The following is a 17,059-nucleotide window of genomic DNA, read 5'->3' on the forward strand; positions in this document are numbered from 1 at the left end:
CCTGAACGCATTCAAAAGCTTCCTTTTGGTAGTCTCCTTAACGTTGGGGAAAGAGACACAAGTGAAGTGGGGCCAGATGTGACGAATAAAGTGTGATGTTTTTATTTGACAGAAACTGCTGGAAAGAGTGAATCAATAAAGAATGATCATAAAATATGCTTAATGTTTAAAATTAGAAAATTATTATAGTAAAAGACACTTTGCCATCAATCTGCCTCCTAATACTCAAAATGTCTCCTCTTTTCAAATACGCTTATAGCCTAATTCTTTGCGATGTGTACAATCATTCCTAAAGCATTTTATGCACAATTGTGCCCAATACAAACCTTTTTTTTTGCAGAACCGAGGACTGAACTCAGGCCCTTGCGCTTGCCAGGGAAGCGCTTATTCCACTGAGCCATCTCCCCTCACAATACAAACTTTTTAAAAAATAAGTTTTTAAAATATAAGCATTCTCTGTACATTAGCAAGTATTAACTATGTGTTATAGTTTTTTTAAATCCATTTACACTACGCTATTATAATCCAAGGACATTATCGGATTTATCTGGGCTTCTCTAGTGGTCATCACAATGTCAAGAGTTGAATGAAATCATTCTCAATTCAAAATGCAGTAGAAAGACCAATTCCATATTCCCAGATGCTTCTACTTGCTATGAAGAAGTTTACAGTTATCGCAAGTGGATTATATTCCAGAATCAACTTTTTAAAACTATTTTAAGTGGATCTTAATCACTCTTAAAAGACAACCAAAGGACTTCTGTATTTTCTAATAAAATGACTTCTTCTCTTTGATTTTTTTTATAGCAAAGCTTAAGTTGTAATTGAAATAATTTAAGAAAAGACCAATGTTCATGTCATTAATTCTGCATCTTATCCTCAGAACCATGTAAATACATTGACCAAATATGTAAACTCTCAATATGTGAACACATTAGTGTTTGAGGAGATGGCAAGCATGGTATACACGAATATGATTGCCGGCTATTAGAAAGCAGCCAATTACTTCTGAAAGAGTGAATATAGCTATCTTGCCTCAAAAGCCTACAAAGTTCTTTGCCACCCACCAGATTCTATGGTCCCTCCCTCAGGATCCCTTTCCCCGGAAATGCCCATGATCCAACAAACTGAGGTTAATGCCTGGTGCAGTATAGGCCTCGAAGATCCTATTTGAGGTCCCCCACATTTGCTCTGATTCCAAGGTGAATGTGCTAATATTTTTCTATTATTCCATTGGATTATCAGTCAGATGAAATTATTTACTAATTATAAAATCATTTGCACCATTCCTAACACATAGGAAATACACAGTGCATGGTTTCTGTGGTGGAGATTTATTTTGTATTCTGACCTAAGATACATCAGCCTCTTCTTTTGGCCATAGACCACAGTTGCCATGCATAACCACATGTGGAGCATACTGTGTGATCATACTGTGTGATCAAAGAGATATTTCACCTTTCCTGTCTGTAACCATTGGTATGGGAATAAGAATATTACCCAGAGTTTATTCAGTGATCATGCTTAGCTTATACTTTCTGGAGGAAACACAAGAAGATGAACATAGTATAGTTATCAAGTAAAACATACAATTTTTTTCTACTCTGCAAATCTGAGGCACAAAATGTCCAACATACGCTAATAAAAGTCATATTCAACTTCAAGAGGCAAGAGACAGATAACAACTGGATGTATCACCGCAGCACCTTTATCCAAAAAAGTGCATGCAACTCAGAGGTTTTTTATCCATTCCCTTTCTTTGAGTGAGAGTTCTGACATTTACTGAAAGAGTCTTGCCACAGTGGCTTGATATTATGATTATTTGGCAAACATGGGGAGTACTTACATGTACCATTCTGCTGCCTGTTTTTTTCTTGTGAGACTCTGATTCCTTCACCCACTTACAACATCCAACAGTTGGCTTCTACAAGCCTGGGATGGTGTGGCTTGCTTTCCAACTCTTTTCTTTCATGATTCCTGAGGAAAGATTTTCCTGCTTTGTATTTTGTTCACCAATGGACCAGTAAAGACTCCCTTTGGAAGGCCATGAACTCCCCTAAATCAAATGGCAGAATTTGCAAATATTCATTTCTCCCTGGTAAAAATGTATTTTTGCAAACAAGGTAAGTGTTGGCTGACACTCTCAAAAATCAAAGAAACTAAAGAGATAGCTATAGTTTGTAATCAACTAAAGCTATAACTATATTGATTTTCCAAGTTGATTGGTCTCTTTTAGGTATTATAAAGCCCAGTGCCCCAGGAGTCAGTTAGAACCCTTCACAGGCATCTAATTCAGTCATGAATGCAGGCAAAGCCACTGGGCTCTGAAATGTTAGTGCTTTTTTTTTTCCCCTTCCCATTTTTGGCCCTCATAATAACTAAGTCAGGTCAAGCATGTGACGTTCAGTCAGTTCTGTGGAGTCCCAAGCAACTCAAACCAATTGACTATGGGAACTGTTCTTTAAGTGATGACTGAGTGGAAAATTATTATGTACAGGCTTTCATTCCAGGCCACACCCTTTACCTATTGGGCATATGGGCACAGAGTCACAGGGCAGCATTTCCTGGCAAGCCTTCACTCAGCGCTTCTGGGACTCATTTCCCCAACCATTCAAACAGAGGGCTGCCTGCTCCGAACACATCCCAAGGGGAAAGTTTTAAGATTTCCCTAGTGAGTTGTTTCTGGAAAATACCATGTTGCATGATTCTTACAAGTAATAGATCCCCAAGGAGCTACTGTTTTTAGAAACCTGCTCACATTTGTTGCAATTCCACTAAGGAATAAAGCTGTATAATATCACACAGAAGGCGTCAGTCTATTCTGCGGTGCAGGCAGGCCGAGACGCTCTCAGAGCAGTGGCTTTCCGTGTTCTGCAGAAGTTCCCTCACTGAAACACTTTCTCCCACTTGGCAAGACTCAAACTCAGGCCTCTCACTTCACTATTACTTTCAGATGAGTATTCTGCAAAAGAGACTTTGATCTGGAAGTATCTTAAAGAGGAGTTGCCAATTATATCAAGTTTCCTGTGTTGTCCCAAAGAGTGCAGGTGGCGTAGATAAAAAATGAATTGCCGACAAGTATCACTTTCCTCATATGTAGATAGTGAGAAGCAGGTCCCAAAGTAGCAGAGAGTAAAATAAGGATTGCTAGAGGCTAAAAAGGGAGGGTACGAAAAGGTAGAGGGAGCTTTATAGAGGACATGAAAATACTCTTAGGAATAATACATTATATGTTTTACAGCATGTGTTAGTCACCTACAGGGTGGTGACTGCAGGTCACAAAAATCTAGTACATATTGGTGAGGAACTACAAAAGAGGAGCTTGAAGTCTTCAAATACAAAGCAATGGTAGGGAGACGAAATGTTAATTATACTGATTTGATCATTACAATACCTGTATTGAAATATACTGTAGCCCACGAATGAATACAATTATTATGTGCAAATTAAAAAAGAAAAAATAATAATGCGAAGAAAGGCTGCCAGTTCTCTGGATAATATATAAATGGATTCTAATATAACACAAAAAAGCAAAGCAATAAACATTACATGTAATATCATCTACACAGACAAGCTTGAAAACTGGGAATTTCTCAGCTGAATTGTGTGAAGTAAGATAAATCATAATAAAACATCATGTACAAGAAATCCCAGGAGAACCACATTCACTAGCATAGGCTTTGTGAGAAGCGCACTGACAAATAAAACTAAAGAAGATATTCTGCATGAACATTTGAAGTATATCAACACAGGTATCTAAGTTCCTTAATTACTGTGCTCCAAGAAGGAAATATTAAAGTACCAGAATTGCCTCTCGAATTTTTACTTTGGGGAATAAAGTTTTCCATATTTGCTTTTTAAAAAAATTTAATTAATTAATTAACTTATTGTGTGGGTGTGTGTGGCCAGCTCAGCCCACCAGGGGGCGGGGCTGGCTGGTATGTGGTGCTGGGGGATCGAACCGTGGTCCCTGTGCTTTGCTAAGCTTGTTCTAAGTAGGTGCTTTAGACTACTGAGCCATCTCATCAGCTCCCCATATTTGCTTTTAATCTGTAGGCAACTCTGAGAGAAAGAAAATCAGATGAAATGGATCCAGCCACTTCTAACTATGAAGAAAAAGGAAATATATAGCTTTCTTCATACAAAGAAGGAAAATTACAATCAACTCCACATTCCTCTTACAGAAATGAAATCTTTTAGTTTACCTCTGAGTATGAAGATTTGGAATTACGTTTGTGAATATGCAACTTTTTGCAGATAAAGTCTGAAAGAGCTCCTTCTTCAGGAAGTACATGGGTGATAGTTGACAAAAAAAAAAAAAAAAGCTGGAGAAGGGGGCAGAGCTGTAGCACAAGCTCATTTACTCACTGAATTAGACCTACAGAATTTAAATTGCTGAAAAGTAAAATTAGACGTATTGCAGTTTCTAGAGATTGGTTCATAAGACCTTGAGCCTTTGCCTGCTTAGGGTTTGATCCCTGGCGTGCTGTGCCGGCCCCACCTCCAGGGCACGCTGAGACAGAGACTGAGACTGGGTGTGGTGGCATGCTCCTGTAATCCCAGCCTTGGGAGGCTAAAAACAGGAGGTTCACTAGGAATCTGACCTGTGTAGTGAGATCCTGCAGACCCTATATTAAGTACATTTTTTAAAAAAGATCTTGGCTTTGCCACTGGAAAATGCTGAGGAACATTTCTGAGGAGCAGGTGGCCTTACTTAATTTCAGAGGCCTTCCAAGGAAAATGGTAGATAATATGGAAGCCAAAGGCTCAGTAGAGAATTCTATAATTCTTTAATTTTACCTGTGCAAGTCGTTGGGCGACTTTAAAACAAAGTTGGAACCTCAAAAAAATCAGTTTAGAACATAAACGTTTATTAAAAGTTCTCCAAATAAATTTATTGGATGTAAATCCAGCATTAAGAACCACTGAATGCTGGCACTTTCATAATAAAATGAAATTAATAGGCCTAAGAACTTACGTACTGCATCTGCTTCAGATGAGATGTTCAGCTTTTGGAGGTTTTAACATGTTTACGACACAGAAGCAAAAGGCACCTAGGAGCCAGGTAAAGGTAGATTTGAACATTGACACTACTTCGTTCCAACACTGGATTTGCATCAGGTACTTCTTTAAATCTGTTTTACCCCCTAAATCAGAATAATATCCTAAAAAGCTTTCTTAGGAGGAAATCAGTCCACGTAAACCATCTAGCATCTTCCTAGTTCTTAGCAAGTACAGTAAATTGAAAAATGACTTTGCAGAAGATGTCTGTCAGATTCTTAGAGTTGGAATGTTACCTCCTCTGGGGTAAAAAGCCTTTGTGGAGGTGATTGAGGATTTTGAGATAAGGAAATAATCTGGGATAATCCAGTAAGAGTCAAATCCAAAGACAAGTGTCTTTTAAAGAGGGGCAGCAGATGATTTGGACACATAGTGAAACACATGTAAATTTGAAGCTGTTGTAAAGCCACAGGCAGGACTGGAGTGATGTGTCTACCAGCCAAAGGACAGTAGGTTGTCAGAAGTCACCAGAGGCTAGATGAAGCGCAAAGGATCCTCCTCAGTCTTCCACAGGGAACTTACCCTGTCCACACCCTGATTTCAGACTTCAGTGCGCCAGAACCGAGAGAAAGTACATTTCTGTTGTTTGGAGCAGCCGAGTTTATGGTCCTTTATTACAGAAGCCCTGGGAAACACAGAGCAGGTGCTCAGTGACTGCTGGTTTGTTTCAGGGATAGAGCAGATAAGAAGCCTCAGGAAGGGTGTGAGGGATTGTCTTCAGACAGAAGCAGAGCCTTTTGCAGTGGGTGCAGAGCAGACCCTGAGAGACAGAAGATCAAGTCCTCCGCTGCAGAGGTTGGAGTAGGGGTGCCAGAAGGGCTCCCCCAGGCTCTCCTTCATGGGGAGACCAAGATGCGCTGCAGAGGCATGACTCACAGGGAGATATCCATATGCGGCCACCAGAGTGGCGAAATTAAAGACCGAATATATCAAGTGACAGCAAGGAAGTGGAAAACCAGAACACACCAGCATCACTATGCGGAAGTAAAATGGAAGAAGTTTCATATTTTCTTAATAACATGAATATACCTCCACTATACAACCTAGTCATTTCACTTTTATGTTTACCCACACAAAAACTTGTCGTACATTTACACAGCAGCTTACTTTGTATTATTCCCCAAAGGAAAATCACTCCAAGGTTCATCAGGGTGTGAAAAGAAAAACGAAACATTGCAGACCCATGGCACAGAATACTGGATATTGATAAGGAGAAGCCATCTACCGATACCTTCAACCACTTGAATGAATATCAAGGCCATTATTATGAGTTAAAGAAACCAAACACAAAGAGTTCATGGTATGTAATTGAATTTGTATGTGGTCTTAGAAAATGAATAATCCATAGTGACACAAAGCAGATGAATGAATGACTGACTGCCTAGCAGTGGGGAGGGGCTCGGAGGGAAACTTCTAGAGTGATGAAAATGCTAGTATCTTATTAGCGGTTGTGGTTTCATGGGTATAGAAATCTGTCAAAGCTTTCTAAGTGCGTATTTGAAATCTGTACAGTGTATTTCTTATAAACTATGCTTCAAAGAAGTTTTTAAAAAGGAATTTCAGCATCCACCTCTTGGGGGCCAAACAGAATGCTTCGAAGACCAGTGGCATCCACTGAACCCACGGAGTAAACCGAAAGAGGCCAGGGAAGGTGACGAGGGTTAGTGACTGCAGGGGAACGCTGAGCGTTTGTGGATGTATCATGATAATGGCTTTAAGGAGCTGAGCAGAGACCCGAAGCACAGGATCTTCTCGTGTTAATTGGATGTTCTCTGAGTTCTCAGGGTCACAGAGATGGTTGCACAAGTCTGCTTCCTGCTGCCGCGACAGAAGCTTGCTACGGGTTGGTCCTATCAGGGAGAGACTGCCTCCACTGCACCTTGTAATCTCTGCCACCTTTGCGGGTCAGGCTGAGCTCTGGGTGGGGTTGCCTGCTTCCCTTGCCTCAAGCTACATATCCCATCAGGGCTCCTGAGGCAAAGGTCCCAGAATATGACTGGCATTGCACTCCAGCCTTTCCAGCCGACAGTTCGCTTGTCACTGTGTTCATCCATTCTACTCTAGAAGCATCTTCAGACCCAAAATATCTCTGCCTGAAGTATTTTTGAACATATCAGAACAGTGGTTTTCATTTTATTTATTTTGCAGAACCAGGGATTGAACTCAGGCCCTCGAGCTTGCCAGGCAAGCGGTTATTCTACTGAGCCATCTCCCCAGTCCCAGTTTTCCCTTTAAAATAATCTTTCTGCTTAGGCAGAGTGCAGTGGCTGGGGTTTGATCCCTGGAGTGCCATGCTGGCCCCACACCCTGGGGCATGCTGAGATACAGACTGAGACTGGGTGTGGTATCCCACACCTATAATCCCAGCTCTTGGGAGGCTGGACACAGGCAGATCACTATGAGTCTGATTTACATAGTGAGACCTCGTACACCCTGTAGGCCTTGTATCAAATGCAATAAAATAAAATAATCCCTGTTTATAAAGAAAGTTTTAATTAAAATACTGGATAGTAGGAATAAAAAGGAACCATTTTCTTTAGTTATTTCCGTCATTTAAGTATGTTTCTATTGTTTTCAACTCTTTTCTTTAAAGTCTTCTCTAAAATGTCATTATGGGCTGACTAATTAGCTCAGCAGATTGAAGTGTCTGCTTAGGCAGACAAAAGGGCTGGGGTTCAGTCCCCAGTGTGCCGTGACAGCCTAGCACGCAGGGAGCAGTGAGACTGAGACTGAGACTGAACGTGGTGGTGTGTGCCTGTAATCCCAGCGCTTGGGAGGCTGAGAACAGGAGGATCACGATGAATCGGATCTGTGTAGTGAGACCCTGTAGACGCTGTACTGAATACATTTTTTAAAATGTCATTATGCCATAGAGACAGCTTCCTGATTCTTCCCTTACTACCCCTGGCCACATTGCCATGTCATTACACAATCTCCATAAATACTCTAATGGCTGCATGACAGTCCACCGAGAAGGTGCAGGGTTCTTAATCACAGCCTTATTAGGAGAACTGGAGGCACAGGTAGACAGTGACTTTACCTAAGATAGATTTTACTCAATATGAAAAGAGGAAAACCGAGATGTGTCCTTATGTCACTGTGGTCTCTGCCTGCTCATCTGCAAACCAATAGTCCATTTAGCTGTTGAAGGTTTAAACCAAAAAGCCTGATTTAGCCATACTGGTTCCTTGCCAATCATTTTGTTCCTAAAGCACTTGGAAAAGAGTAGGTGTCCAATATGGTACCGACTTGAAGCCACCTGAGTCCAGCTGAGCCCATTGTGGAGGACCTCTTCAGGAGCAAAAACAATTTAAGGCTCTTGTTTATAGAAATAAGTGTCCTGAACGATCTGACTTGTTTACTGCATATTCATCCAGGATGGGTCTAATCTATCCCATGTCACACCATCAAAAATGACCAAGATCAACAGAAAAAATAGCAAGCAACATAAAAAAAAAAAAAAAACCAAGTGAATAAGAATGTAGGCAAAACATGCATTTTATTAAATCTTTAATTAAAATGAATCTTTGTGCTTGGAAAAGTTCCTATGAATTACATGGAGATCACTGGATTCGTTCCCCACTTGACACTACATCTGCAAGATTGCACACCTCCAAAATTAATAGGAGAGATTCCTGCCTGGCTGTCTGGATCCCAGTAAGCAACTCCATTAATTAATAGATGCAGGCCATTAGCATAAGTTACTGCTATTATTCTGTATCTTCTTCAATGAAACTTACATTTGCTTCAATGTGCCAGGTTAAACTTTCTGCTTAATCCAAGTCTTTTATTTATTTTTAATAGCAGTTTCTACTTGATATTTATTAGAAGGGTAACCTCTAGTTTTATATGAAAGCAAATTCAACTTTAATAATATAATGACTACTTATAAAAATTTAAGATGCCTGGTAAATAATTATTCAAAGGCAAAAACATTAGTGTTTAGAAATATAAATCAATACAGGCAAATAGTTGTTTAATCAATACTTTAGGTGGTATTTTATCTAGGGGTTAAAAGCTTCATGTGACATATCTCATCATCTTGTCAGCTGTGGTGGTACATGCCTATAATCCCAGCAGGTGGACTACAAATGTGAGCCCATCCTGGTGACATAGAGAGACCTTGTCTAAAGATAAAACATTAGAATCTAAAAATTAAAAGGCCTTTGGACATGGCTCAGTGCTAAGGTACTGGGTTCAATCTGCAATACACCCCTCAAAAGAAAATCACATCATCAAGACTAGAACAACACAGAAGAAGTACATAGATGAGCAGAACACACCAAACAAATGAGAAGTGGTAGAAAACTTTCCCCAATTGTTTTATGATTTTGATAAAACACTTTAAAATGAAATTAAATGTTATTTTATTTTAGTCTTTCGTTTGTTCAGAAGCTTACAGAAAACTGAATTCATTAAATTACTATAAAAATCTACATACCTCCTTTCAATCTTAAAAAAATTAAATTTTAAGAAGATTCCCATTCATATGTAAGTCCACTACACTTTTAACAAGATTCCTCTTCTTTTTGCCAAATGAGTTCCAATTTATAAAACCAATTATATTTGAGTAGGTTTGAATGACGAGAAACAATATAAGCATGCTGAACTTCAAGATGTGAAAAAGGACAAGTAAGCCAATACTCCTGCTGCTCTGATGGCTCGCAGACATCTCTGTCTGCTGCAGGAACGCAAGGCATTCATCCTCATTCAATTACCGAAGGCACATTAGGGTAGAAATTCATTCATTCATTCAGGAAAGGTATTGATCAGCAAGAAAGTGGGAAAGTCATTCACTGAATGCATTCATTCAGTATAGTATGGCGCGCTGGGCATAGAAGAAGAAAATATTTAATTTTGAATCATTGCATCACATTTTAATTCTCCTGAAAACTATCCATACGACCTTCCTTGACACTGCCTATTTTGGCTCATGTTTAGATGTCCCTACCAGAGCCTCACGCAGTCCTAGGTGGTGCTTTTTCAGGATGGCTGAATCTAGAGATTGTAATGGATTCATGGTGCAGTACTAGGATTAAGGATGGTTGACTACTAAGCCAATTTACTACTTCCTAATGCCAGTAGCCTGGGCACAATATAAGGAACAGAAAGAGATTTATCTTGTCCCTTGCTTGCTTTGCTGCTTTCTATTTGTCATGAATTGTTTCTCTTCAATGATGCCTGTCTGTCTGTCATGCCACCCTGCCTTGGAGCTAGCCAATTATGGACTAAAACCTCTACAAACTGTGAGCTAAATAAAATTTCCCTACCTTAACTTGTGTGTGGTGGTTTCACTAAGAAGAAAAATAACTGAGACAGAAATTTGGTGCCACCGAAGTGGGATCATTCCTGTGACTGTGCCTGTCTCAGTTATTCTTCTCTCGTTGCTGGGACAAATACCTGACACTCAAAATTAGGGAAGGAAAGGTTTATTTAGCTCATGGTTATGGGAGGTTTTGGTCCATACTCAGCTGGCTCCAAGGCAGAGTGGCACATGGCAGAGAGCAACCTTTCATAGTGGCGGCAAAGAGCAGAAAGCAAAGGGGAGGAGTTGCAGCAACAATGGCTGCAAAGAACAAGTCTCCCTTGAGTTGCATTCAGGCTATCTGCCCCAGGCTGGGTCTAGTACTCACACCCGTAATCCCAGCAGCACTCGCACCCATAATCCCAGGGGATCATGAGTTAATCACAAACTCTAGACGTCCACCCCATGACTTACATGAGGCTTTGAAGGGACAACAAAACACAAACCATAACAGTGCCTTACTGTGCTTCAGGAGCCTCTGGAAGTGGTAAGATGTTGGCTAATGAAGTAGAGCTGGAATGTCTCGGACTGTACTTCATGGGAGATTCTGGTAATAGTTAAGAAAAGCAGAATGCTTTTTCCACAGAAATCATGACAGTAAAGACCAAGGTCAGGTGATTTCTTCTGTGAAGAAGGAAGGACTGCATTGGCTGTTGAACTCTGGATAATGAATGTTAGGGCTCAGCAGAAAGTTTGTCTGCCTTTTGTTTGTGTCCAGAGACTTTGCCTGAAACTGAGATTAAGAGCAATGGGCTAATTAATCTGGCAGAAGAAATGTCAAGGCGTTCTAATGTTGAGGCAGTGGCATGGCTACTGTTGGTGAGTTTTATCTAGATTTATGTTGAGAATAAAAAGAAAAGAGCCCAGCAGATTGTGGGTTTGCTCAGAAAGGAAATTTCAGTAAAGTTGCAGACTGCAAAAATGAGGCACAAGAGAAACTGGTTGCTGAAAACAATATCAAGGAAAAAAAAAAAAGAATTTCAGAAGGAGAGAATAAAAATAATGGCCTGAGGACATCAGAAGCAGCTGGACTCTAGCCTTTACAGCATCAGAGTTGCAAAGGTAAAGACTGCTTTGAGAAGACAGTCCCAAAGCACCACATTCCAGAATGGCAAGTAGACTTGTTCCTCGGGACTTGCTTCATAGGCACTGGATGCCTACAGCCAAGAAAGAAGGAACCCGGCTACTGCTCCAGATTTTGATTTTAAGTGCATGTAAAATGCAAGTGTTGTGGGGTCAGAAAGGCTTCCATCCAGATTTCAGAAGAGGGCCTGGTAGGCCAGGCCATGTGCCCTTGAGAGGGCTGTATGTGTAGCTATGAGTATGAAGCCAAAGGTGCAGTGGAGATCTCGGGGGGTTGGAGAAGCCAGGAATGTTGTCCATCTGAGAAGAACTGCAAGGATGAAGAAGTAGATCTGGCCAAGAACTACAGCACTTAATGTCTGCCCTGCTGGATTTTGGACTTTTGTTGCCATTCCTCTATATCCTACTCTTTACACCTTTTGGAATGGAAATGTTTATCTTGTACCATTGAAAGTTGGAAAAGAAAAGTTAACTTTTCATTTGTATAGGGGCTTCACAGCTAAGAATTTACCTTAAATCTCAGATGAGACTTTGAACTGGGACTTTTCAGCAATGTTGAAACTATGAGGATTTTGGTAACACTAAAGAGATGGACTAAATATTTGCCTTTTGGATAGAGGGGTGTGCTTGGGTCTTTTGAGGTCAAGGGTAGAGTGTTATAGCTTGTTTCTAGATGTTTCCCCAAAGCCTCATATAGTTATAGGTGTTTTTTTTTTTTTTTTTTTTTTTTTTAGAGGTGGCTGAATCTAGAGTGTGTGATGGATCCATGGTGCAATGCTAGGATTAAGAGTGGGTGATTACTAAATCAGTTCACTGATTGGCTTGGGACTCCCTGCCCTAATCCTGATGGCTTGGGTACAACATCAAGAGACAGAAAGAGGCTTGTTTTGCCCCTTATTTGCTTTCTACTTTCTTCCCACCATGACTGATTTATCCTCTGTGATGTCTGTCTGCCATGTCATCCTGTTTTGGAGCCAGCTGATTATGGACTAAAACCTCTACAAATTATGACCTTCCCTTAACTTGAGAGTGTTAGGCACTTGGTCCCAGTAATAAGACACTGTCCAACCAATACTATTTCTCAGAAATAATGCTAGCAATTAAATTAGATTAGAACATGCTAAGTGTGTAAGAGTGATAGCCAATGCACAGAGCAGGAAGAAATAGCTTCTACTTGGGGCTAGATTATGGTTGCTTACCAGATTTTCTTTCTTCCCACTTTAGTGTGAGCCCATGTAACTGGTCTGTCTTAGTTGAAACCCTAAAAATGCACACATACCTGGTGCATACCCTTTGCACATAATAGATGGGCCAAAGTAATTGCTGAATCAGCACATGAGAGACGAACTTGGCATTTGATTTATGTCCTAAAAGGTAATGATTCAGCTATACAGATGACATGGAGGCATTCCTGACGAGGGGGAGTGTGAGCTAGGAGGGAGACACAAATGCCCAGTAGAGCTCCATGTGTTGAGCCAAGATAATAACTCCATGTGTTGCCACAGACAAATCCTCACACCTCAAAGTCTTGCTTAACACAATGAGATTTTATGTCTCTCTCAGGTAAAATCTTATACAAGTTGGGAAGGCCTTCTCTACTTTATAGATATGCTTTCTGGAATATATGCCCCCAAAGCTGTCACAGCAGGGGAAGAAAAGGAAAAGCCATCTAGATCTTAGATGCTTTGGTTTTTGAAAAACATCAGTTAGAACTAATGATGTCATCACAAGGGATGCTGGGTAATTGGGAAGACCGTGGAATATTTGGCAAATATTACTTTTCTGTCACACAAACCTGTGTTTCTTGTTGTTTGCATATCGCTTGCGAAAATCCAAATTTTATACATGTTTTACATACATATTTCATGCATATATTTTATTTTTATCTGCTTTTATTTCCTCTAGCCTATTCCAGGTTACAGGGCAAAATTCTGACTTCATTTGTCGTTCTCCAAAACTGAAGGGAAGTGATTTGTCCTCTTTAACTACTTACTAAATACCTGTAAGTAATAAATACATTCAAATCCCAAACAGTATGAATGAATGATCTGAATTTTTTGCAAATATGAACAGTAGGATTACAATTATAATTTATCAGATATACACATTTACCAGAGTTGGAAATACAACTTAAGGAAATTTTCATTGGAAACCAGCCAAGAGAGAGTTTTAACTAATGGTTAGGACCAATGAACCTTCTCATGCCTCAATTTTACTCACCTGAGAAATGAGGTTGCTGTAAAGATACCTCAGGGCTCTGATCAAGGCTGAACCATGTAAATTATTTCATTTTTCAACATTAAATCTAAGCATGCAAAACAACCAGGAACATGATAGCAAATTCCACTGAAGAGGTTGGCTAAACATAACTATTTGAACTGAGTATGGTATGCACGTGGTCTCTGTTACCTTCTAGTCTTCGATTTTCCTCTCACCTGATTTTTAAAAATTTCTTCTGAGGATGGAAAATGATTTAGATTTATCCCAGGAGTAAGAAGTGAATGTTTGATTGTATGAGAACAAAAACAAGATGGGTAGGTAAGGATTTCTCTGCTGTATGTTTAAACTCAGGAACCGGGGCCGGGGAGATGGCTCAGTGGAATAAGCACTTCCCTGGCAAGCACAAGGGCCTGAGTTCAATCCCCGGTTCCGCCAAAAAATAAATAAATAAATAAATGAATAAAATAAAATAAACTCAGGAACCAGGAACTGGCTGAGATGAGCGTACTATGACCTGTGAGCATGTTTAGCTCAGCATCACAGACAGACACAAATGAACACCATCTTATATGAATGTTTTACATCCCAGGTTCTCAGCCTTTGGAGGCAGGGTTAGTTTTTTTGTTAAATATGTCTTGATTGCAGTGTATCCCCCCAAAGAGAAGTCATTAAAAGAGATCTATAACAATAGGTTCATTTGCTCCACATGCCATCTAACTGTAGTTTTCCACCTATAGGGAGAGTCAGAATCTCACAGCAGCTGAAGACCCTGGCTCAGTTACTTTTCTCTGGTTGCTGGGACAAATACCCAACATCTAAAATTAAGCAAGGAAAGGCTTATTTAGCTCGCAGTTTGTGGAGGTTTAAGCCCATACTTGGCTGGCTCCAAGGCAGTGCTACGTGACAGAGGGCAGCAGAAAACAGCAAAGAGCAAAGGCAAAAGGGAGGGGCAGGGACAGCCACGGCAGAGGCCAGCCTCTCTCCTTCATTATATTGCCTTCGGGCTCTCCACCCCAGGATGGGTGTGGGACTCACACTCAATGCCCCAGCAGTACTCAGACCTGTAATCTCAGCCTTAGCTCACAGATTAATCACAAACTCTAGAACCATGCCCCAGTGAATGCAAGAGGATTTGGGGGAACAGTGATGCACAAACCATAAGAGACATCCCATCCTTGGGGATACTGATTCTGTATGTCCAGGTGGGGGCTGAGCACTTTCACATCTACTACATGATTCTGAAGCTACTGTCAGAGGAGCATGTTTCCTTTCTTTTCTTTTCTTTTTTCTCTTATATGAGATACTTCAATTACAAATAAAGTATAAAATAAAAGTGGGTGATAGGAAGTAGGGAGAGAGATCCTTCTCAAAGGGGAAAGGAGAAAGAGGAAATGGAGGGAGCAAAGGGGGGAGAAAAGATTTTAAAAAAGGGAATTAAAATATTCTGTCTACATGTTCCACTTCCATACAAGTAATATAAACATTACGTACTGCAAACATGTACTCATAAAAACATGAATAGCTATCATAGTAACAAACTTAAGAAAATAATTGCAAAGCTATACCCTAAAAGTCATAAAACACTATTTAGATATTAAATTCTCTCTATAGAAAAGAGAAATGCTGTTTCTTTTTACTATTGTTCTTTTTTCTCTTCTCTCTTATTTTGATTTATTACTTTTTTTTTAAACAAACATTTACTTGAGAGACAGTAGTGCAGTAATTAATATGACATGACAAGCAGTACGTATTTAGAAGACCAGAATGGCAGGCATTCCAAGCAAGACACTAATATTGCACATTGCTATCTTCAGTGCAGTTGCTTAGTTCACAGGAATTAGCATATATAGCTAGTCAGGATGAGAATCCTACCAATTCATGACTAGTTTCAAAATCCTGCTGAAGATTCTCAGGATCATTGCTTTAACCATCTTGGCCATATAAATGTATGGTTTTGCCCCTGTCATGTTTTCTAGCTTTTCTCTTTTCCCTCTCTTTGCTATTTAATTCTTAAGTTCTCGCTTTCTTTTTAATTGTGTTATAGCTTTCTATTTTTATTTCTTCTTTTGAGTTCTTACACTGGGGAGACTATATAATATTTGCACATGTGGGTCTGGTTTATTTCACTTATGAGTATATCTTCAAGTGGCATCCACTTCAATATAAAGCCTTCAAGTTTATCATTCTTTATAGCTCAGTAATGCTCCATTGTATAAAAATACCACATCTTTTTCATTCATTCCTCAGGTGATGGGCATTTTGGTTGTTTGCAAGATTTGGCTATCACAAATTGTGCTGCTATAAACACAGGTGCACCTATATCTTTTCTTTTCTTTCCTTTTCTTTTTGTGTCAGCTCAGCCCACCCTGGGGGTGGGGCTGGCATGGCATGTGGTGCCGGGGATCTAACCATGGTCCCTGCATATTTGCCTAAGCTTGCCTAAGCAGGCATGTTAGACTGTTAAGCTATCTTGCTGGCCCAAAGGAGCATGTTTCAAGGACCATGTTTCTTTGCACAAAGGACTTAATGAAGGTAATAAAGAGACAGCGCCAGGTTCCTAGTCCTCTTGCTAGCTGTAGCAGGTCCACTTGGCTTATCTTGCTAACTTAATTTCTACAAAGGTCTTGAGATTAGAAGGTTGGCAATTTAGATTCCTTACGAATAGAATCAAATGAGATCACTCCACATTCTAGTCATTTCACAGGATTTGGGATCTAATATTAAAAGTTCTTAATGGAACACCAGGTAAGAAGTTGGAGGCTTGGAGGGTGATACCCAAAAAGAAAGACAAGCAAGGCTCAGTTTAATTCACTTGACTTATCAGTAGAGTAACAGATATATGATTGGCCCTCTACCTCAGTAAGTTCAACCAATCACAGATCGAAAATATTTGGGAAAAATTACATCCTACTATGGAGGCCACTACATATACTGATTTTTTTCCTGTCATTATTCTTTAAATAATGTAGCATAACAGGCCATTTGCATTGTATCAGGTATTATAAATGTTCTAGAGATTATTAAAGTATGTGTGAGGGTACCCATAAGCTATATGCAAATGCACTACCACTCCGTATAAGGCCCCTGAGCACCCGTGCACCCTGATATTCAGGGGGTTCCCAGAACCAGCCCTGCCCCAGATGGTAAGGGACAACAGAGCTGGGCTTGCAACACGGTTCTCACCTGCTTGCACTGATCAGATCAACCGTCTGTAGGATGGTGACTTAAATCATATCTGGAGAGAAGCTTTATGCATTTATATAGAGACTTGTGTCCAAATTTTAAAAACTGAAAAAAATGGGGTGGGGTGCAGGGAGATAGCTCAGTAGCATAAGCGCTTGCCTGGCAAGTGCAAGGGTCTGAGCTCAATTGCCAGTACAGCCAAAAAAA

Source organism: Octodon degus, unplaced genomic scaffold (assembly GCF_000260255.1).
Source record: "Octodon degus isolate 3935 unplaced genomic scaffold, OctDeg1.0 scaffold00013, whole genome shotgun sequence".
In the NCBI taxonomy this organism is placed as follows: Eukaryota; Metazoa; Chordata; class Mammalia; order Rodentia; family Octodontidae; genus Octodon; species Octodon degus.